A 23,260-nucleotide genomic window follows, 5' to 3' on the forward strand; every position below is an offset into this window, starting at 1 on the left:
TATGAGAGGACATCCAGAGGTGGTGTGCAGACTGCGACCGCTGTGCATTGGCCAAGTTGGCCCAGCCTAAGATCCGAACATTTACTGGCAGTCTTATGGCAGCTAAACCGCTGGAAATATTGGCAATTGATTTTACAAAGCTTGAGAGGGCCAGCAATGGTCAGGAAAGCCTGCTTGTCATCACAGATGTATTTTCAAAGTTTACTCAGGCATATCCTACGTCTGACCAAACGGCCAATACAGTAGTACGGGTCCTCACAGAGAAATGGTTTTATACCTACGGGGTCCCTCAGCGGATACATTCCGATCAAGGCCGCAACTTTGAAAGTGAGCTGCTCAGGCGACTATGCCAACTCTATGGAGTAAAGAAAAGTCGGACGACTCCGTATCACCCTTCTGGCAATGGACAATGCGAACGGTTCAACCGAACCCTCCATGATCTGTTGAGGACTCTGCCGCAAGAGAAAAAGAAGAAATGGCCCAGCATGCTCCCAGAACTGCTATTTGCCTATAACACCACTGTGCATCAGTCCACTCAACATTCCCCGTACGAACTTATGTTTGGGCAGAAGCCACGACTGCCTGTGGACTTTCTGTTGGGGAGGGTGGATGAGGAGCCAACTTCAGGAATTGTGGAGGACTGGGTTACCAGACACCAACAACACCTCACAGAAATCTACCTCAGTGCCAAGAACAAGCTAGGGGCAGCAGCTGCCTACCGTACTCGGAATGACCCTGACACCATTGATGTACTCACGCCTGGAACGCTGGTCTATCGAAGAAACCACCCCATCGGGCGGTGTAAGATCCAGGATTGCTGGAATCCAAAGGTGTTTCAAGTGGTTGAGGGTTTGGACACTGGAGGCCGAGTCTACAGGATTAGGCCCCAGCAAGAGGAAGGACCATCTTACAATATCCACCGCTCGGAACTTAAACCTCACCGGCGGGCCCCAACCACCACATCGCTCCCAGCAGTTGAAGCCCACCAACCCCAGTCAAGTCAACAAGAAGAGGATGACATTAGTGAGGGCGAAAGCAGCCTAATTGCAGACTGGGTCCCAATACCCATATGCCCTGATCCTCAAGACAACTTGGGACCTCCCGAACAGAGCAGACACACGAGTCCAGAGCACTTGCCAGCCCCAGAACAGCAGTTGCCCCTTGAACCCACATTAAGTGAGAGTCCATCCTCACAAGCAGAGTTGTCCCCTGCCATCAGTCCATCTCCTTGCCCAAGCCAGACAGTTACACCCCCAAGTGAGAGTCCATCCCCACTAGCAGAGTTGTCCCCTGCCATCAGTCCATCTCCTTGCCCAAGCCAGACAGTTACACCCCCAAGTGAGAGTCCATCCTCACTAGCAGAGTTGTCCCCGGCCATCAGTCCATCTACTTTTCCAAGCCAGACAGTTACACCTCCAAGCCCGCAGTTACAAATAAGACGGTCAACCAGATCCACTGCTGGCCATCACCCCAACCCCTTCAACCTGCCTCAGACAACCATCAGTCATGCTAGCGAGCAAAGCATACCTGGTAGTTCCAGACCACACACAAAACTCTAGGCTAGTTTAAGCCTTGTCACCGGGACGGTGACATTTAAAAGTAGGGGTGTATGTGGCCGTGCGGCCCAAAACTTCATCTCCCAGCTTGCCCCTCTCTGAACCGCCCCTCTCAGCTGTGTAGCGTACCTGACGTGATCCTTTTAAAATGGCACCGCGAAAGTCACCGGCATCGCTGGAAGAATTGTTTGGGGTCCACGTTGCTGCTCGTTGCTGCTGTCGATTATTAGCTTTCACAAGCAGCTCGTATCTCTTCCTTCGTGGAGTTTCTGGTGCACTAAAGTCTACCTGGTATGTGTTTTATTCATCCATTGTTCACGAAGTGGAAGCGTTTAGTGCAACATCGGCAGCAGGGCAGGGAGGAAATTGTAGCTTGGTTAGAGAATGATTTAAGACGTTGATTTGTTTTCTTTCCATTTTGATCACAGCGAACGACAAGCAACTGTAGCTCTTAATTCTCAACTGCTACATTGGACTGTGGAACCTTTTCCCGGTATGAATCTTTTTAATTCTCATGTTGGCTAAATGTGCTGCCAGCTTTTAAGTACCGTGTATACTCATCATATGTGTGGTTATTTATAGGTTGTGTTGTATACTGTATTCCATTGCAAGTTACTTTGCATATGTATTATTGTAAAGTATATACTGTGCTGGTTTTGTTCTAGGCCGCGCATCAGTCCTGTTTGGTACAGCGCAGTCAATCACTGTTTTCCCCTACCGTAAAAAAGCCACTGAATGTGTCACAGCACCCCAAGTTTATTGTTTTGGTTTATTGTGCAAACTGTATCTTCTGCTATTATAAGGCCGTCCTGTCCCACTCTCCGTGTCAGAGGCTCTGTTACCTAGTTGTAGTGTATAGGCCTGGCCCTCCTTGAACCTTCCCCTCTTCCCCTTGCTTTATTGTGCTCAGCGTCAGAGTGCCCATTGTGGGGTGCATCACCAGTGTGTATTAAGACAACTAACCTGTTCCAGTAGTGTGCCCTTGTTACGACCCACTGCACCTCTACAGACGTTGCAATGGCCATGCGTGGCCTGTAGGACGTTTTGGGGGGGATTGATGACTGATCACCTACACCTGACGAGGTGTAGGAAATAAAAGCATCAATGGACACCTGACTCCCGGGGCTCAGGATATCGACGTCTATACCCCTAGACACGTTGCCATTGTATTGAGATTGTTTTGGACTGAATAAACACGCGTGCTTTTTTGTAAGAAACCGTTGCTGTCTGCCTCCAATGTTATTGTTTCAGTCACGAGCCGGCTGGAACGTAACAATTGGGGTTCTCGACCGGGATAGTTGTGTTTTTGGAGTGCAGACAGTATTGTGGTGAGTGAACTAACTGTGTGTCGCTGGGTAAACGGAGCTTACTCCTGTAGGTAAGAGTTCTCCAGCTGTGTCGGGACTGACGCTTCCATCGGAGTACTGTTTGTTGTGTTTTTTGTTATTTTCGTTTGTTATTTTTTGCGGTAATTCCGGGTGGGGGTACGCTTCGGGGTTTGGAAGTTTGACTGCGTCTATGGTCTGCTGCATTCCCGCGAGTTCAGCGTTTAAAGTTTGCCTCGAGCCTGGTAAGCCGTAGAAGACTAGTAAGGCGAAGTTAGTTTATATTCAACTAGGAGGGGAGTAGCTCAGAGCCCAAAAGAAAAAGGGATTGTTTGCCGATGACGCACAGTGAGTGAAACTCACGAGGTTTGTTGTTTTTCCCTTGTTAGAGCGTTTGTTGGTAATTCATAATTCAGACGTGTTATTCAGTGTAGTTGTGGTATTAGTTACCGCTGTTTAGTGATACGAATTGGACGAGCTTAACTGTGCTTGGTGCACGTTAAAAGTATCGAGGCTGGAGAATGAAGCTTCTTATCCAGTAGCGGTGTGTGACTGGGCTATTGTGGCAAGCCATTTTGATTGTAAGGGATTGTGGCAAGTTTTTGGGAAACCTAGACTGCCTATGGTTTGCATTGCTGCTGGTGGGTTATAGTCTCTGTTAGTTGGAGGGGTGGTTATCTTCCACTTTTTCCTCTTCTGGTTGAACTGTGTTCTAGGCCAGATTGCTTAAGGTGTTCCTGACAACATTTAAGATGTAAACAGTGGTTTACATTATCTGTGGGTAATTGTGTGTTAGGAAATTGTATAGTATACTTATTGTTTTCCTCTGGTGGCACTATGGCTTCAGAGATGGAGGAAATTACTAATGAAGCTCGGCTGGAAGAGATGGAGGTTGAACAAAAACGTCTGGAAATAGAACTAGAAATAAAAAAGTTAGAGTTCCAGAGGGAACAAGCCAAATGGGAACGCGAAGACAGACTGCGCGAACAGGAGCGCGAGGACCACCAGCATGAACGCGAACGGCAGTTTAACTTAAGGGAAATGGAATTAGAGTTAGGAGCTAGAAAGACTGGGTCCTTAACAACATTTGCCCCGTCCTTTGATATCTGCAAAAGTGTCAGGATGGTGCCACCCTTTTCAGAGCAGGAAGTGGATCTTTACTTTCCCTACTTTGAGAGAGTGGCTACCTCTCTGAAGTGGCCCAAAGAGTCCTGGACGCTTCTTTTGCAGAGTGTTTTGGTAGGGAGGGCTCTGGATGTGTATGTGTCTATGCCCATGGAACAATCTTTTTCATATGAGACGGTGAAAAGGGAAATACTTCATAGGTATGATTTGGTGCCTGAAGCACATCGCCAGTGCTTCCGCCATTGTACAAAGACTGACCAGCACACGTACGTGGAGTTTGCACATCAGAAAAGGTATCTGTTTGGTCGCTGGTGTACCTCACAGAAGGCAGACTCCATGGAGCTACTCAAGGAGTTAATCCTCCTTGAGGACTTTAAGAAGTGTGTTCCTAATGAGGTGGCTACCTATCTGAATGAGCAGAGGGTGGAAACTCTGGCTCACGCATCCAAATTGGCAGATGAGTATGTGTTGACCCACCGAGGCAGGCAGGATAGATTTATTGGTGATCAGCGTAGGTTCAGAGTTCCAGTCAGGGGCAGAGTGACGAGGCCTAACCCTGTGTCTAACCCTAGGGGTTATAAGAATTCAGCTGATTTTAACTACTGTATAAAGTGCTTTTACTGTAAAAAGCCAGGGCACAAAATATCTGAGTGCCATGCACTTAATAAGAAGAAATTGAAATCTGTTGGATTCGGAAAAGCTAAAGAGGTCAAGTCTGAGAAGACTACAAATCGTAAGCTTAACCTGAAAGAGCCATCAGGGGAACTACAACTGAACCGCCTCAAGCAAGAAGTTCTTGAGAAAGAACAACGTCATGAGCAAGAACTCAAGTCATCTAAAGATGAGCGAAACAAGCTTCTGGGTGAGGCTAGTAAACGAGAAGATGACCTTCAGATCCTTTCAAAGCAGCTTAGGGAACAGCTGGAGCATAAGGAGAGGATACTGAAAGAAAAATCAGACACCATATCTTCTCTGCAGCAGCAGTGGGGAAATCAACAGGAAGATTCTAAGGGGCAGATGGAGCAACTGAATGTGGAACCTAAAGCCCAAGATTTGAATAAGAGAAAGCTTAAAATGGAATTTGAAAGTTTTTCCCCATTAAAGGTCCTCTTCATGTGGCTGTTGATGCCAGTGACTATGTTGGGGTGGTACTTCCACAGTTGCGCTCAGATGGTGGTGAACATCTGGCTATGGATTATTCCAATGTGGAGAAGGAGGCACTACCCCTTGTCATGGCAGAACAGTATATTGAGGTTTATTTGGATTTTGCCTCTGGTTTTGGTACGGGCTACACGGATTGAAGTCCTCTAGTGTTCATCGACGGCATGAAGAACTCAAAATCAACGAAAATGCGCTGGAGTCTTATACCCCAGCAGTATCCTTTTTACATTTCATATATTTGAGAAGTTGATAACATTATTTCTGATGCTCTCGAGAGCGTGAATACATGTTGCCTTATGAAGTGTAGTCTCTTTGTTTCTCAAATTTCCTAGGGCCCTGGATGTTGGGGGAATGGAGTCTTCACAGAGTCACAGAGGGTCGTTTTTTGTGTTTTTAGGTTTCCTAGGGAAACCTTCTTGGGAGGGAGGTGTTACGACCCACTGCACCTCTACAGACGTTGCAATGGCCATGCGTGGCCTGTAGGACGTTTTGGGGGGATTGATGACTGATCACCTACACCTGACGAGGTGTAGGAAATAAAAGCATCAATGGACACCTGACTCCCGGGGCTCAGGATATCGACGTCTATACCCCTAGACACGTTGCCATTGTATTGAGATTGTTTTGGACTGAATAAACACGCGTGCTTTTTTGTAAGAAACCGTTGCTGTCTGCCTCCAATGTTATTGTTTCAGTCACGAGCCGGCTGGAACGTAACAGCCCTATTGTGGGGTGTTTCACCATAGCGTGCTAAAACAATTTGCCTGTTATTTTAGTGTGCCTTCCCGGGGTGTATCACCATTGCATGCTTACACATTATTGTTCGTTAGGTGACGCTGACTCCTATTCCCAGCCCCCCTCCCTCCCTTTGGCCAGTCCCGTTGTGGATCACCTATAAAATCTACCCAGAGCCTTATACGTATCAAGGAGGCCTCTCACAGTTCCATCTTCTCTTTTGTTTGGTTTATTGATTTCTTGTGTTTTCCATTGTGCGGGGTGCCTGTGAGTGACTGTCAGTATTTATCTTAACTTGCTGCCTAGAGTATTTATTAATAAACCTATTTTGATATTTTGGTACATCAGCCTCTGTCCAGTCTTTCAATTGACTCTCTTGGGGGGGAAACCGTTGTGGAGTAGTAAAACTACACAAGTAGTGGAAGGGTAAACCTCATACTGGTTACATGTATAATACACATGAATAGTAATAATAGATAAACTTGACTTTCATAATTCGTGTGTTCCATTTCTGACCACTGGTTAGTTCTATGGTGTAAGAAATAGTGGAGGAAGGTGAGAATAATGGCCACTTCACTGCAGGGTATCAGGAGATGTTACGAATGGGATTAGAGTTGGAAAAACAAGCAACAGAAATGAGGAAGGTTAAACGTAAGATTAAACAGTTAGAAAATGGCTCGATGCAAAGGGAGAAGGAAGAGAGAGAGAGGGAGATGGGATGAAGACACCAGGCAGGACCGTAGATTCGATTATGCCTTTAATTACAGAAAATAATGTAACTCATTACCAGCCATTTGGACACACAGATTTGGATTCATTTCCAGACTTTCTATTTTACAAGAGGGAGCTGGGATTTTGATTGAAAAGCTGGAATTTGAGATGGTAGGGAAGCGTTTAGCCGTAGGTGATATAAAGACATTGTTGAGTCAGATTCTCACCAGAGACGACTACTACACTTCTCAGTAAAGCGGGATTGGGAAGGATTATGGGTGATTCAATGATCGATGAAGTACATTCGATAACTATAGGAATGCTGTGTGGAAATGTTTGAGCGATGCTTACCCTAATGTTTTTTTCAGCCTTACCCGCAGGGCCAACAATGGGAGCATATTCAGAAGCATAGGCAGAAGAGGGGTTGCAAGAGGACAGAACAACAGAGATTGGCCACAGAGGTGTTGGCGTGTGGCCAAGAGGGACATATCTTTAGACATTGCTATAAAGAACAGAATGTGGGGGAACAGAGAGATTACCAGCCACAGATGGGTGAGTATGATTGATAGAGCCTAGGGGGGGTTGAGGAAAGAGTGTTGTAAATAATTTATAACAAAGGGGTTAATTGATGAATGAATGAATAAATAAATAAGGGGGGAATGAATAAATAAATAAGGGGTAAAACATAATTTCCATAAAACATAATTTCCTGACATAACATTAAGAACAGATTTAATCACGTAGTTAAAGATTAAGGTAATAGGAAAATAGATAGACAAAGAGGAAATGGATTGAAGAAGGTAAATGGAAAAGTTGAATAGATGGAGAAAGACGGGTAGATTATGGAATGTTTCACTTCACTTCGGTGTTCCTAAGTATACAGATGAGTGAAGACAGTGACAGAGAGAAAGGGAGCCGTGCGCAGGCGTTGGTGAAACTTAGAAGCAAGCAAGGTTGAGATGGAGTCAAATGGCTGATATCTAAGGTTGATGTCAGGAACTGTGTTGGACATATTACATGTATGTATGCAAATACATGGGTTTTAAGTGTCTCTTACAGGTTTGGTGGAACTTTATTAAGTAAGTGTTTTGGGCTGAGATGGTGTACCATTTGGAATTTTATTTTCTTTGGCATGAGGAAGGAGTGACATGCCCTTTGAAGTATCATATCCTGGTGTGAGTTTAGTATTCAAGCCGGGTTATAACTGTAGTGGCCGGCTATGGCCAGGTGTGGCGCACTGCAGAAGGAATATAATTAAAGTTTTGAGTTACATCCTGATGGTTGTGTCCTTGAGTACCAAATATATAGGCACAATACATGGTGTCAGAAGCTTATAACCCGCGACAGACAGAGTCTAGTGGTACAGACAACTAGTTGGAGTAGTTTAACATAGGGCTGAACGATTAATTGCATTTGCGGTTTAATTGCGATATGATGAGACGCGATTTTCAAACCGCAACTTACAGTTTTTCACTATTGTTAAAAAGTATAAAGCGAAAATTCGGCACAATCTGCACAACCTTCACGTCATGTATCAATCGCTCGCCCCAAGTGGGAAATACTTAAGATTCCCTTATCTACATTAGAGTCCGATTTTCCTTGTGAACACACTGATGTCAATTACACATCACGTTGTTGTCAAAACAGTGTACACAAAGTTCTGTTGTTGCACACAATTTTCAAGTAAAATCTCAAAGCATCAACCTGCAAACCACAAATAGTCAAATCTCTAAACTTTCAGGTCTTTTGACCAATTTGCAGTGAGGACTGCACCATTAAAGTGTCTTGAGCCTCTGTTTTGTTGGATAAACTATTGAAAACTTTGAAAAGATCCACAACCAGAGAAGGAGAGGGGTAAGAGTGAGAGGAGGAAGAAGAGGAGGACAAGAAGGAGGAGGAGTAGGAGGTTGAAGAGTAGGAGGACAGAGAGAAGGAAGAGGAGGACAAGGAGGAGGAACAGAATGAGGACAAGGTGAAGAAGGAGGAGGATCAGGAGAAAGAAGAAGGAGAATGGTCATCTCTAATGAGATTTGGGCCGCTGTGGTAGACCATGTTTTCATGGTTTTTCATTAGAACCTTCAGGATGGAGCACAAGTACGAAATCTGTTTGCCTTGTGTACTGTAATACTGCATATCAATATAATATACGTAGTGTGCTCACAGTATTTGTATTTTGCAGGACTGAAAGAGAACCACACTGTGGAGGAAGAAAACACACTTTCAATATTTTTTGAAAGCAAAGTAGCATTTTCCAGGAGATATAAAGGGTTTTGCATTTTCAGTTAGTTGCTTTGGAATTTGTGTTTAGAGTTTTGAGAACGAGGCATGCTTTCAAAAAATGTGTGTAAGCAATTGAGAAAAACTATAAGCATTTTGTATACAATTTTATGTCAATACAATCTGGTGGAACAGGAGACTAAAATTGTAAATATGGTTTGTGAGAACGACGGTATTGCGGTTTTATGTTTGACTATGAAAAATGTAGGCCTACACTGATACATTTTACAAAAGAAGAAAGGGCTCAATGAGTCATTGTCATTCATATGGTGTGTTTCGATGATTGTGTTTTCAATTTTGCACTTCTGTGTGCTGTAAATGCTTGGTAGTGTGCAGCTAATGCTTAGTTGTGTGTACTAAATGAATGTATGTGTGTGTGTTTTGAAAATATGGCTGTGTGTACCAAATGAAAACACGAGTTCCATTTTGTGAACAGTTAAGAGATTTGATAGCAAAGAGTCATCTTGCAAAGGGAGTGTCAGGTTTAGCATTTTGTGTGTGAGGTTTTCAATTTTCTGTGTGCAGTTTTGAGAAAGACGTTACTGTTTTGAAAAACGGGTTTTAGCAACAGTGAAAAACTGTAAATAAAAACCGCGATTAAAAAAAAAAAAAAAAAAATTTTTTTTTTAAGATGGAAAATTTTGCACACAGTGATTAAAGCAGCACAACAGATCACTTGCTAATCACTAACGAGATGCTAGTGGCTGAAACTAGCGAAATCACTTGAAATGTGCTTACTTTGACACTATGACCAACTAGTTAGTCAACAACTGTCCTAACACAGTCAAACATCAAGCAAGTGCAACACAAGACGGCAAATAAGCTACTTACTAGTTCGGCAGACAGTAAAAACCAGGCGGCTTCAGGCACACCTACATAACGCAGTCATTTGCCTACGGACCCTGGCAATGGCACAGAGGTGATTCTCCATATTAAAAGTCATTGTAGCGCCCCAATTTTCAAAGCTGTTATTTTAAGGTAAAACTGCTTATCCTAACCCTAACCGTGAAGTACAATTACTGCATAAGGCCAATTTAAAAAGTGCATGCCTTGTGTTAATACTTGACTTTTTTTAAATAACTTAAATGCACAGTGGCAAAGCCACCGATTTGTTTCTGTAATGAGCAGTTAAATACAAATGTAAAATGTGGAAAAGAATATTACACACTAAATGTATCTAATATTGTGTCATATTGAAATCATTCAGTACGTTTTGTTGGAGAAAAAAAGAGGATAACATTTTTTTTAAAATCGCATATCGAATCGCAATCGCAATATTTTGGGGAAAAATCGCAATTAGATTATTTTTCCAAATCGTTCAGCCCTAGTTTAACGGTGTGGAGAGTGAAGACGGTGACGTCTGGAGCTAGAGAGAAAGTTTGACGGTGAAAGCTACAAGCTAGCGGTAAACTACTAGCACACAGCATGGATTACCTTCTTACCATCCCACCGCCGGGACCCTTCTACTTCGAGCCAAGCTCATGGCCCGCATGGATAAAAAGATTCGAACGCTTCAGGCTTGCTTCTGGATTGAAAGAAAAAGACAAAGCCTACCAGGTGAATTTTCTCATTTACACAATGGGTGATAAAGCTGACGATATCTTGAGCTCATTGCAGTTGGCTGAGGATAAACAAAATGACTATGACGAGGTTAAAAATGCTTTTGATGGACATTTTGTAGGCGTGCATAACGTAATATTTGAACCAGCCATGTTTAATAAAGGCAGTTGGCGAATCGGCAGAGAACTTTATCACAGCAGTGCACAAGTTAGCTGAACATTGCAAATATGGCGCCTTGCGGGAAGAGTTGATCCGAGACAGGATTGTTGTCGGGATAAGTGATCTGAAATTACCTGAAAAAATGCAGCTCAACCCAAAATTGGATTTAGCTCCTGCCATAGTTCAAGTGAGGCAGCAAGAAGTAGTGAAAAAGCAGCAAGTTGTTCTCCGGTCAGCTGGCAAATAGATGCAGTGTCTTACAACAGCAAGAGACAGGCTTACAGGAAAAATTCTGATCACCGTGTTAGCCGTTTTCAGCCTCAGCATGCTTCAACCAACCCAAAGCACTGTGGGAAGTGTGGCAAAACCACTACACATGCATGGACTGAATGCCCACCAAAAGATGCCGAATGTAGAAAATGTCAAAAGAGGGGACACTTTGCATCTGTGTGCAGATCAGCTCTAAACCTAGAATCCATTGAGGATTATGCGGCGGCTTATTTGGGAGCTGTTGACCATCCACAGTCATCTACATGGACTGAAATGCTTACCATAAATGGTGGCCTGATGCGCTCTTAAGTGGACACAGGGGCATCTGTGACTGCCATCCCAGAAACAGAATAGACACAAGAGAAATATGGCAGCTACACAGTGACACGCAGACCTCTGCTGGGCCCCGTCAGTCAACCTCTGGATGTCAAAGGGCAAGTGCATGCTGTCATTCAGAGAGGCGACAGAAGGATTGAGGAGGAGGTGTTTATCATCAAAGACCTGACCACACCCTTATTGGGCCTGCCAGCCATTCGCAGACTGCAGATGATTCCTCAGCTCCACAGCATAGACAATGCAGAGACACACTTCCGCTCAACCTACGCAGATGTCTTTACAGGGCTAGGTAAACTTAAAGGTGAATACAAAATTATGCTGAAAGACAATGCATCATCTTATGCCCTCTCTGCCCCACGACGTGTAGCCATCCCACTCCGGGCCAAAGTTAAAGAGGAACTAGACCGGATGGAGAAAATGGAGGTCATAGCCTGTGTTGAAGAACCAACTGAATGGTGCACAGGCATGGTCCCTATTGTGAAAACGTCTGGGAAACTACGCATCTGTGTAGATTTAACTAATTTGAGCGTCATCAGAGAGAGACACACCTTACCGTACCGGCAGTGGACGAGACACTGGCCAAGCTGGAAGGAGCCAGAGTCTTCACAAAGCTTGACGCGACATCAGGATTTTGGCAAGTACCACTCCATCAAGACTCAATGCTGTTGACCACGTTCATCACACCAGAGAGCCGATACTACTTCAAGAGGTTACCCTTTGTTATATCATCGGCCCCTGAGCACTTTCAAAAGAGGATTTCCCAGCTGATAGATGGCATTGACGGAGTGCTGTGTCATGCTGATGATGTCCTCATCACAGGAAAGGACCGGACAGAGCACGACGATAGGATACTTGAGCGGCCTAGATTTTACCATAAGAACAGATCACAAGCCACTCATAACACTCCTGAAGTCCAGAGCACTGGATGACCTTCCGCCGAGGATTATCAGATTCAGATTAAGGCTGCTCAGATTCAATTTCAACATCATCCATGTCCCAGGTAAAAACCTGATAACAGCTGATGCTCTGTCCAGATCACCTCTTCCAACCACAGCCACAGAGGATGTGCAAGACCTGGAAAAGGAATGCAAAGCTTACTTGGACAGCATAGTAGAAAAGCCTGCCAGCCACACCGGCAAAGCTGGAACAAATCAAGAAAGGTCAGTCCTGCATGAAGGAGGAGGACTGCTCATGAAAGGTGAGAGACTCCTAATCCCTGACCACATGAGACCTGACCAGGGACGTGCAGTCGTAGGAGGCAGGGGAGGCAGAGCCTCACCTGTCATTTTGAAAAGTAAAAAAAATATTTAAAAAAAAATATATATATTTTTTTTTATAATAATCATATATATTTATGTATTATAAAATAAATATTCATATTTCTCTAGTTATCTGTGTTACGAGTGTCATTTCCGTGATTCCGATCATTTCGAGCATTTTTATTATCAAAATCGCTGAATATGAGCATTTCCGGTTCCCAGTGACAGTGATCAGCCAATGAACATGGACGTGCCGTCAAGGGAGGCAGATGCATTGGAGTCTATGAGCAGCTGAGCCAGTGCCGCACTAAAGATTGCGCAATCACTCCAAACTGGATTTTACGCATGCGTGCGCAAGCGTAGATGAGCTCAAAACGCATTTAAAAATATGGTTAGTGAGGCAAACAGTACCACTGCTTCAAGAAGGGAGGCGAGCGAGAGCGCAATTGTCGGGTATGTTGTTTTTTTTAAATTGGGCTTCTTCTAGGCTTCTCTAGGCGAACATGGAAGGTTGTATTGCTAAGCTGAAGCAGTTCTCAAAATTGGACTTGCAGTCCAAACGTGAAATGATTAATAATGGGAGACCAATGGCGGAGCTAAAATGTTTGCTTCAAACGACGGGACTGAAGGTATTGACATTGCATTGGAGTGTTTCATGTTTTCCAACGCGACATATTCATGCGGAACACAAACCTCGCTAAATGGCTGCTAGGTGCAGAAGAGCCGTGAATGGATTAGGAGCTTGCAAGTGCACCAACTTTAAATTATACCGGTCACAGGTCTCTCAAGTGTCACTCATTTAGGTCTCAAGGCACGCACTCCCGCCACACATCGTATTTCTAACGCTGAAAAAAAAAAACTCTAGTATATTTAATGTGCCGGCCGCATCTTGTAAACATGACCTGGCTGCGCTGCGTTGCCCTCACCATGGAGAAATCACGCACGTCTCCCCGAATCCCGTGGAGTTCTGCCGTGAGGTGCCACTTATCAGCCAATCAAAAAAAAAATGGCTACACAATAGCCAATCAGAGAAAACGTATCTTCTGTTTCTGGGTAAGATTTAATCCAACAACCAATGAAAATAAAGCATCCTGGAATTTCGCGCGTCTGATCTCCGATTCACCTTTCGTTCACCTGAGAGGAAACCACTGGAGCTCCGAGCATCGATCTCACCTGACATCCTACAGAGACTTCACCAGGGACATCAGGGTATCAACGAATGCCTAGCTAGGGCTAGAGAATCTGTCTGGTGGCCAGGCATCAAGTCTGTTGTAAAGCGAATGGACGAGAGATGACCTCCCGAGCAGACCATGGCAGAGGGTCGCAGCAGATCTTTTCCAATGGCAGAATGGGAACTATTTAGTCATGATAGACTACTTCTCTCGCTATATTGAGGTTTGCACCCTACCTGGAGGCACAACAGCTAAACAGACTATTGCAAGATTTTAAGCTGTGTTTGCTAGGTATGGATGCCCAGAAGTGCTCGTCACGGACAACGGTCCCCAGTTTTCCTGTCATGAATTCTCTCAGTTTGCAAGAGATTATGACTTTACACATGTGATAAGCAGCCCCCGTTATCCCCACAGCAATAGGGAGGCTGAACGGGCCGTCAGAACTGTTAAATTTCCACAAAGCTCTGCTGGCCTACAGGTCTACTCCATTGGCACAACTACTGATGGGGAGGAGAATCAGAACACCAGTCCCGGTGTCACCTTTGCAGCAACAACCACAGTGGCCTGATCTCAAAGAATTCAGAGAAAAGGACACTGCATTGAAACTGCAACAGCAACAAACTTTCAACCCGGAGACACCGCACTCAAACCCTGCCACCTCTTCAGTCTGGACAACAGGTGTGGATCAGACCCACACGGACCAGAGGGACAGTTGTGGGCCCTGCACCTACACCACGCTCATACAAGGTAGAGACACCGGACGGAGGACGGCTGCGACGCAACCGTGCACACCTCAACATCAGGTGACATGTCAATGACTAGGTCAGGGAGACTTTCTAGGGCTCCGGAAAGACTGGACCTTTGAACACTAAACACACACCTACACACATTACGAAGGATAGAAAAGAAAAACATGAAAAGATGTTAAAACAAAAGAAAAGTCATAATGTTGGAAGAGTGAAATGTCTAAAAGTTGAAAAGCTGTGTTCTGATTTGATGCATCTAGTGAGTATTCTCATACAATAGCTACAGTAAAGTATAATTTCTTCTGTTAGTTTCTCAGTTTAGACTTATAAATTTTAATAATGATTTGAGTGAATTCCTGAGATTATAAGATACGTTAGGAAACTAAAGTAGCTATATTGTTGAATGCACTTTGTCATCTTGAGGTTCTTACAAAGAAGTTGAACGTTCATCTGAAAGGGGGACATGTAGTGGCCGGCTATGGCCAGGTGTGGCGCACTGTTTATATGATGTTATGTTACACGTGCAGAAGGAGTATAATTAAAGTTGTCGAGTTACATCCTGATGGTTGTGTCCTTGAATACCAAATATATAGGCACAGTACAATAACCACCAAGGTACGATCTTTTGTTATTATAATGTGACTAAGGGGGGTTCGGTCTTTATGTTTTTATAAGCCATGTGGACCATGGTTGTCTGATGAACAGGGTTCAGCGATCACATTGCAGCCAACCATAGGACTAATATATATGTGACGAAATTCATTTATTGAATAAGACCAAACTGATTTTAAAAAGGGGTACATTTGCGGGCATGCAAGTTATTAGCCTTGTTGATATGTGCGCATTTTTTAGTTTTAAGTGCCTAAGGGGGGAGTAATGTGAGAATTTTTCAATTTTAGGGTTTTTTCATCCTATTTATGGGAGGTATTGGATAATCAAATTTAGTATAATGCTATAGTTGTAGCATCTATAAGAGATAAGGAATATCAATACAACTTTTGGGGAATATTTTTACTGGAAGGTAAAGTTGTATAGGTAGTCATGTACTACATAGATATGGAAAGGGATAAGTAGAAAATATATGTATTGGAGTAATTAATGGGAATTTAGATTATGAGATATGGGCTGATGATAAAAGTCAAAACCCTAATGTTAAGGCAGTATTAATGTTTCAAGTTGTGTTTTTAAGTTTGTTTGCTTTAGTTCTATTAAGGATATTTTATAGACTTTGTGATACTGGTGTAGTTTTTTTTTCTGTTTGGTTTACAGAAGCCAATGACCAGGCCATCATCGTTGTCCAGATTCATCTTACCGGTTGGACGGCAGTGACAGCAAGACATGAATGAGACTTTCATGTTTTACACAACACTGTATCAGAATTAATAAAAGAGATGCATGATGCCATTCACAGCTCGCGGAAAGCGGGTGTCGTCATAAGAATACAAGGCAGCAAGAGAATTTCGCCTTGAGATATTAATTTGAAGATTGGAGAAATAAAGGTTTTCGCTCTTGCCTGTGAGGTCAAGGAAATGCCATCTCGGAAGAATACCAGAAAGGACATTCATACCAGTAGGACTGTTCCAAAGGCACAGCACTACATACTGTACAAGACTCGAGGTTTATTGTTATGTATTATTGTCTTTATGTTTTTATGTAAACATATATTGCCCATCTGGGACTGTACACATTACTGTGATCTCATGTAGGACCACCCTAGTGAGACTGTGATATATTATACGGTGGTTTCGTTATATTTTGCTTAGATGAAGTATATGAACTGTTTAAAATAATGCTAAAACTGGGTTTTGTATAGGATGTATAGGACTTCAAATGGACTTGTTTCAGCATATAGTACAGGGGTGCCCAAATTATTTCTTGTCACGGGCCAAATAATAATCGGAGTGGGGAGCTGAGGGCCAAAACCAGGGTTTCATGTTAGGTTATGCCCCATTATATTGAAATGTATTTGCATATACAGTATGTACCCAATTAACATCTATCTATAAATCCAGGAATCTCTGTGTGTCTGTCAGTCAGTCTGTCTAGGGCAGGGGTCGGGAACCTTTTTTGCCTGAAGATCCACTTTTACCATTTTTTATTTTTTTTTATTTTAGAAGAGCCACAAAAAGACGGTTACAAGAAAAAGTTTGGATATTTAACTAACCGTTACTTTTATTCAACACATTTTTTTTTTATACATTTTCTACTTGTTTTAAAAGTTATGGTACTAGTAACTTGAAATGTAAATGGCAATGGGAAATGACAGAAGTTAACAACGTTACAATGTAACAACGACATGAAATTAACAACACTCGAAATTGAAAATTAGGCCTACCCAGAGATTAATGCGACCTCGGGTGCTGCATAGACTTGCTGATGGGCTTGTAGTCTGGCTCATATTCAGTTAGGTGAAGCTTCATGCAAGCATTGAGGCTTTCATCATTTAAACGCAAGCGCAGGTTCGTCTTTATATTTTTCATATGTGAGAAAGATTTAAAGATAGATTTCTCACATGCATAAGTGGAACCGAACATGGTTAACACAGTAATACTAACACGTTGCAATGCGCGATATGTTATGGGCAGTTCATTCCAAGTTTTTAGAATCAGTTCGTCTTCGGATGGAAGCTTTCCCATGTTAGTCCACTTGTGTTCGCTTGCAAGCTGTGCTCGCTGACGTGCGATTCCTTCCAGCTGATCGTTTAGTGTTTTGAACTTGCCCACCAATGTCAGATGAGGTCAGTTTGGCACCCTCCATTTCGAAATTGCCGATCGAAACACCAGGGATGCACGATAGGTTTTTTCCCTTTATGAAATTTTTCTCTAGCCTTTCAACTTCAACATTGAAAGTTTTCTCGTTGACGAAACTGTACGGAAATCTGTGATTTTGTTTGATATTGGCATGGCAACCTGCCGCGAATGTAACAATATTGTGCAGGCTATGGTTACGTTTAAGAGAGTTAAGTGAGGTGGAAAGTTAAATTAAATCACTCAGATAGACCTACGTATTTGGCACAAAGCCTTGTTATTTTAATATAAGTAGTATTGACTGTGCTTTTAGCCTCGGCTGATCCCTTGATTACACGTTTTTTCCCCGTATTTTTCTCCAACCCATTTCGTCCGAGAGCCCCGGCCGTCAGCAAAAGAGCCAGTGGTGGCTCGCGAGCCACAGGTTCCCGACCCATGGTCTAGGGCGTACCTCCCTGACGGTAGTTACGTTAGTTATGAAATTTCGCATGTAGCTTACGCATGTCATGAACCTGTGCATCCTTGATTTTGAAGATTTTTGAATTCATAATTCGCGAGATATTTGTATTTTACCATTTCCCGTAGGCACTATGGGTTATCGTTTCCCGTAGCACCGAAATGAGGTCACAAATTACGTCACAAACAATATTAGCGGTATTAAAACTATCCTGCCTTCACTCAAAGTTCAGAATAGCGTTGGATACGATAAGGAGGTCCGCATTCAAATTTTTCTTGGTGAACAGATACAGACTTTTGCTCAGGTAATCTTAAGACAGTGATTGATTTTATCTATTCGTTTATATAAGCTTCTTTATATTAAGTTTCAAAGTAATGTCTAGAGTTGTACAGTCATCTAACAGACAGGGAATAGTAATCCACGCGTAATCCAAACGCAAACGATAAAATAGAAATATCTTGCGAACTATGAATTCAGAGAGAGAGTTGTATAGAGTAAAATTCATGCGTTTTGCATATGCCATGAATAAGTGCTGTAATCACAGTTACATTTCAACCATGCTTATGAAATGAGTTTGCCAAGTTGTAAGTCAAATAAGTGCAGAAATGTACTGTAAAAATACGCTATACTAATAAACAATATGAATATTTTGATAAGCCTCGGAGGCCTTCAGATTGTCCATTGCTTTCCCGTCTGTTGCTATGGAGTCCACGAAATATGCGCAAATCTCGCTGTAAGTTATGTTGGGCCCACGTCGTCATGTTATCCTCCCAGTCCTGCACTGGATTCGAGTGGGGGATAGTAACGCCATCTCCAGTCAGAGTATTTAAACTGTGTTCCCATTGTAAGGACATAATTAGATTACGATCTGTCTGAGAGTGGGCTGTCAGGGAGATACGCCCTAGACCAGGGGTCTTCAACGTTTTTCAGGCCAGGGACCCCCAAACTGATGGCGAGATGAGCAGGGACCCCCTACTATATAAATTGCATAAAATGTTGTTTATAATATATTGGGCCTAGTGCCAAATAAACATAGCTACCCTGTTATTGTGTATTCAATACTAAGCTATTCAAATAATACAAAAGTTAATATATTCATTAACATTTTAATTTTTTAACATTGAATTTAACCTAACATTTTTAAACAACACATTTAACTTAAAGGCACCCAGTGCAACTTTCGAGGCTTAAAAGTAAACATTCAATTTCTAGTCTTTTATACACATAGTAAGTTTCAATAACTCCATAACATTTCATATCGACATTCAAGGAGCAAAGATGAGACGCGGTTGTGTGGTGAGAACTGAGAGAATATCGTAAACAACAACAATCGTCGCCATTTTCCCCCCAAATCTTTATTTATTGGTGCCACCAATAAATAAAGCAGGATTCCAGTCAATGGAAAAATGGCCTCTCCCCACCGGGGATTGTTGTTGTGTACGATTTTCTATCAGTTCTCACCACACAACGACGTCTCATCTTTGCTCCTTGAATGTCGATGAGTAATGGTATGGAGTTATTGAAACTTACTACGTGTAAAAAAGACTAGAAATTGAATGTTTATTTTTCGAGTCTCAAGCCTATAAAGTTGCACTGGGTGCCTTTAACATTTTTTAACATTGAATTTAATTTAACATTTAACAACATGAAAGGTACAGGGTGGCCGTGCCACTGCCATTTATAAACATATATCTTGCAAACAACTCTGAGCTAACAATTAATAACAACTTATTAAAATAATTCACAGACATATGTTTTTATTTCATCATACATAAAAAAAGGGACAGTGAATCCACAAGCATCTGTCGATGGCACACATCCTCCCACATTAGTGAGATGTATCTTCTTTTCAATAACTCCTGACTGACACAATCCAACGGATGACGGAGGAGGAGTCTGGCGCATGGAGTTGTGTTGACAACATAGATGTTATAGTGAGATTGACAGGTCAACAAACCAATCACACCGCTAGCAAGTTGTTAAGATTGTAGGTAGTAGCATGCTAACATTAGCTAGGGGGCTCATACACCTCGCAAATCCTCTCAGACTTATTTTTCAGTTAAAATTAAAGTTTTTTGACCTTGTACAGTGTCTATTTCTCTCTATTTATTTTTTCAAATCTAAGCAAAAAAATGTCAAATTAACAATTTATAGGTACAAACAAGACCAGCTATGGAGTTTGGTCCGTCGTATTTGCATGAAAGGTGCTGTGAGTGAACCGGTGCCCAGCTTGAGAGAGCTCCTGTGGGTAGCTGTGTCGATTGGACTGAAAGATAACGTCTTCTCGATCAATTCATACGTTCACTACAATATGTTGGATTTATGTTAATGTAAATTTAAAGGGAATAAATACAATTCTGATTCGGAAGACATTTAAATTTGTGGGAAAAAAAAAAATTGGTTTATTTTTTTTTGAAATATTAAAAAAAATTGTCTTATCAACAAAATATTTCACGACCCCTCTGCAGTACCTCCGCGGACCCCTGTTGAAGACCCCTGCCCTAGACAGACTGACACACTGACACACACACAGAGAATTCTGGATTTATAGATAGATAGCACATTTCGTACATTATGCAATTCAATGTGCTTTGCAGAAACAAACAGTAATAGAATTTAAATTGAAACACAGTCAAAGAAACTTAAATAAAAAAAAAAAAAAAAAAATTATGACATAAAAAGTACAAATAATTCAGGTAGGCCTATTAAAACACAATGAAAATTGAAAGAAAATAAATAAATAAAACATTAAAATCAATAAATTGCAGGTAAGAGACATTATGATTAGCACTAAGAAGCAGCATACCGTAATAAATAGAGAATTTCACATATAGGCTAAAGAGAATAGGTTTGTTTTTAGTCTTGTCTTGAAACTGTCTATGGTGGGGGCAGTTTTGATGTGGTCTGGTAGAAGATTCCAAAGTTTTACTGCATAATAACTGAAGGCTGCTTGACCTTGTTTAGTTTTAACAGTAGGGGCAACCAACAAGATTCTATCCTGGGATCGGAGGGTACTGGGAGGTACATATGGCTGGAGCATGTCCTTAAAATATAAAGGTTCAAACCCATGCATGGACTTAAAAACAAGAAGCATCACTTTAAAATCAATTCTGTGGCTAACTGGAAGCCAGTGTAGAGATTTCAGTATTGGAGTTATATGTTCTGTTCTCCTGGTTTTGGTAAGAACTCTAGCAGCCGCATTTTGTATTAGCTGGAGCTTTTTAATATGCTTTTTGGGGAGTCCAGTGAAAAGACTATTACAATAGTCAATTCTGCTGGAAATTAATGCATGGACAAGTTTTTCAAGATCAGCCTGTGACATGAAACCTCTTAGTTTTGAAATGTTTTTTAAATGGTAAAAGGCTGATTTAGAGATGGATTTTATATGTTGATTGAATGACAGGTTACTATCTAGAATGACACCCAAATTGCACAAACAATGGCCTTTGGTTTTAGTCCTTTGGTGTTAAGAAATTCACTGACCTGGTGTCTGTCGCTTACTTTTCCAAAGACAATAACTTCTGTTTTGTCACTATTAAGTTGAAGAAAATTAAGACACATCCAGTTATTGACCTGATCTATGCACAGATTATGTGATTCTAGTGGGCTAAGGTCATTGGGAGAAATTGCTAAGTATAATTGAGTGTCGTCAGCATAGCTATGGTATGAAATCTGATGTTGTTTGATAATTTGCCCGAGTGGGAGCATATACAAATTGAACAACAGGGGGCCTAGGCTCGATCCTTGGGGAACACCACAGTTTAAGGGGATGGATGAGGAAGTGTAATTGCCAATACTGACATAGAAACTTCTGTCTTTGAGGTAGGATTTGAGCCAGTCAATCACTGTGCCCCTCAGACCAACCAGGGGCTCAAGCCTGTGGAGCAGTATTGCATGATCAACTGTGTCAAATGCAGCACTTAAGTCTAATAAAACCAGAGCAGTTGTTTTCCCACAGTCAGTACTTAGCCTTATATCATTGAGTACCTTAGCAAGGGCAGATAGAGAAAGATATGGATTAGTGTGTATGCATATGGACACAAAGGGGGGAATATGTGGGATATTTTCATATGAATAAGGAATGGAAGTGCGAGATAACTGTTGAATTAGTGTTGAAGGTTATACTTGGGTTAAATCTAAGATGAGTCTTGAGAGGCCAAATAAGAGGGCGTAGCCTTAGGTGACCTTAGGTAAATAATGGGCGTGGTATTAAGTGCCAGGGACATCTTTCGATTTGTTTGGGGTCAGATTGGGAGGTCAGGTTTAATTGGCTGGATGGGTTAACAAAGCAGCACATGGGAGGTGCTTAGTAAGGTTTATATGTTTTGCCGCAAAGGTATGCGGGCAGATGTATTTCCGGTATTCATCTCTTTACTGTGGCTTAATTTACTGCAGTAAATCTGTTTGAACAACGCGTCCCTGAGTGTCTGAGTCTGTGATTGTGAAAATAGTTTTAATACTAAGAATTGGCCAGGACATACAGGGGCGGCCCTAGCACATTTGGCGCTCTAGGCGAACTTCACTCCTGGCATAATAAGGGCAGTTTGCTTTATAGGCCTAAATATTAGGATTGTTGTCAAATTCAGATTGTGTTTGGGAGACGGGATTTTTAAGAAATTCCAATCAGACAATTTGACTGGTGAGCTCTACTATTTTCGGACATTTCATTTTTTTTTCGGACAAAGACCGGCAATTACCGGACAACGGAAACGCTGGTTTAGACTGAATGGCCGTCACAAGTCACTGGCTAGCTAGCGTTACAACATTTGGATTTTTACCACTATTCCTCACTCCTCACAAACGACAAATTGACGTGTTTGTCTTCCTTAATGGGTGTGCTATGCAACGAGTAAGATATTTGTAGTGTTGTTGCACTGGTTATTGGCTTCATATGTGCGCCCCTATTTTAATCATGTCTTTTTTGTATAATGTAGAATACATGGACATATAGTTTTTCGATATACCCACCTCTGTAAAATCCTTAAAGAACTATGTGACAGGGAGTAGGAAAACTTTCAATCATAAACTTTCCCCCCGTCCCACCTTCCTGTCTCCACCCGGCCGACCTCAAGCAGATGGGTCCCCCCTTATGTGCCGTGGTTCTGCTTAAGGTTTCTTCCTGCCCAACAGGGAGTTTTTCCTTGCCCCTGTTGCCGTTGTGCATGCGGGAATTTAGGCTCTGGGCTCTGTTAAGCGCCTAGAGGCAATTGTATTGTTATGGCGCTATACAAATAAAATTGAATTGAATTGAATAAACTCCACTAAAGTGCCTGGGGCAATTCGAGCAGTCATGAACATTTTCTCATCTTGAATTCATTCCAGGCTAAGAACAGAATTTAAGGATTTACCTTTCTCATTGGCACGTTTCTCTTCTTCTTCCTTCCTTTTCGTCTTAAATTGCGACCAAAGGGCTATTGCCTCGTTATTATTTCGTTCTTCAAAGTTTCTTGAACACACACACACTAACGAAACTGTGCTAGCATGTTCTGACAACACCAAGGAGGTACGTAGCCTACTCCTTCCGTTTTCGAATATTGGCTCATTTTACCCTAATGATAGATGTTTTTTTTATTGGCAAAATATTGTTTGAAAATATAGACGGGGCGCAAAAAAATAAATATATATTCTAGGCGACCACCTATACCGCCTGTAGGAAAGGCCGCC

Source organism: Sprattus sprattus (assembly GCF_963457725.1).
Source record: "Sprattus sprattus genome assembly, chromosome: 1".
Lineage (NCBI taxonomy): Eukaryota > Metazoa > Chordata > Actinopteri > Clupeiformes > Clupeidae > Sprattus > Sprattus sprattus.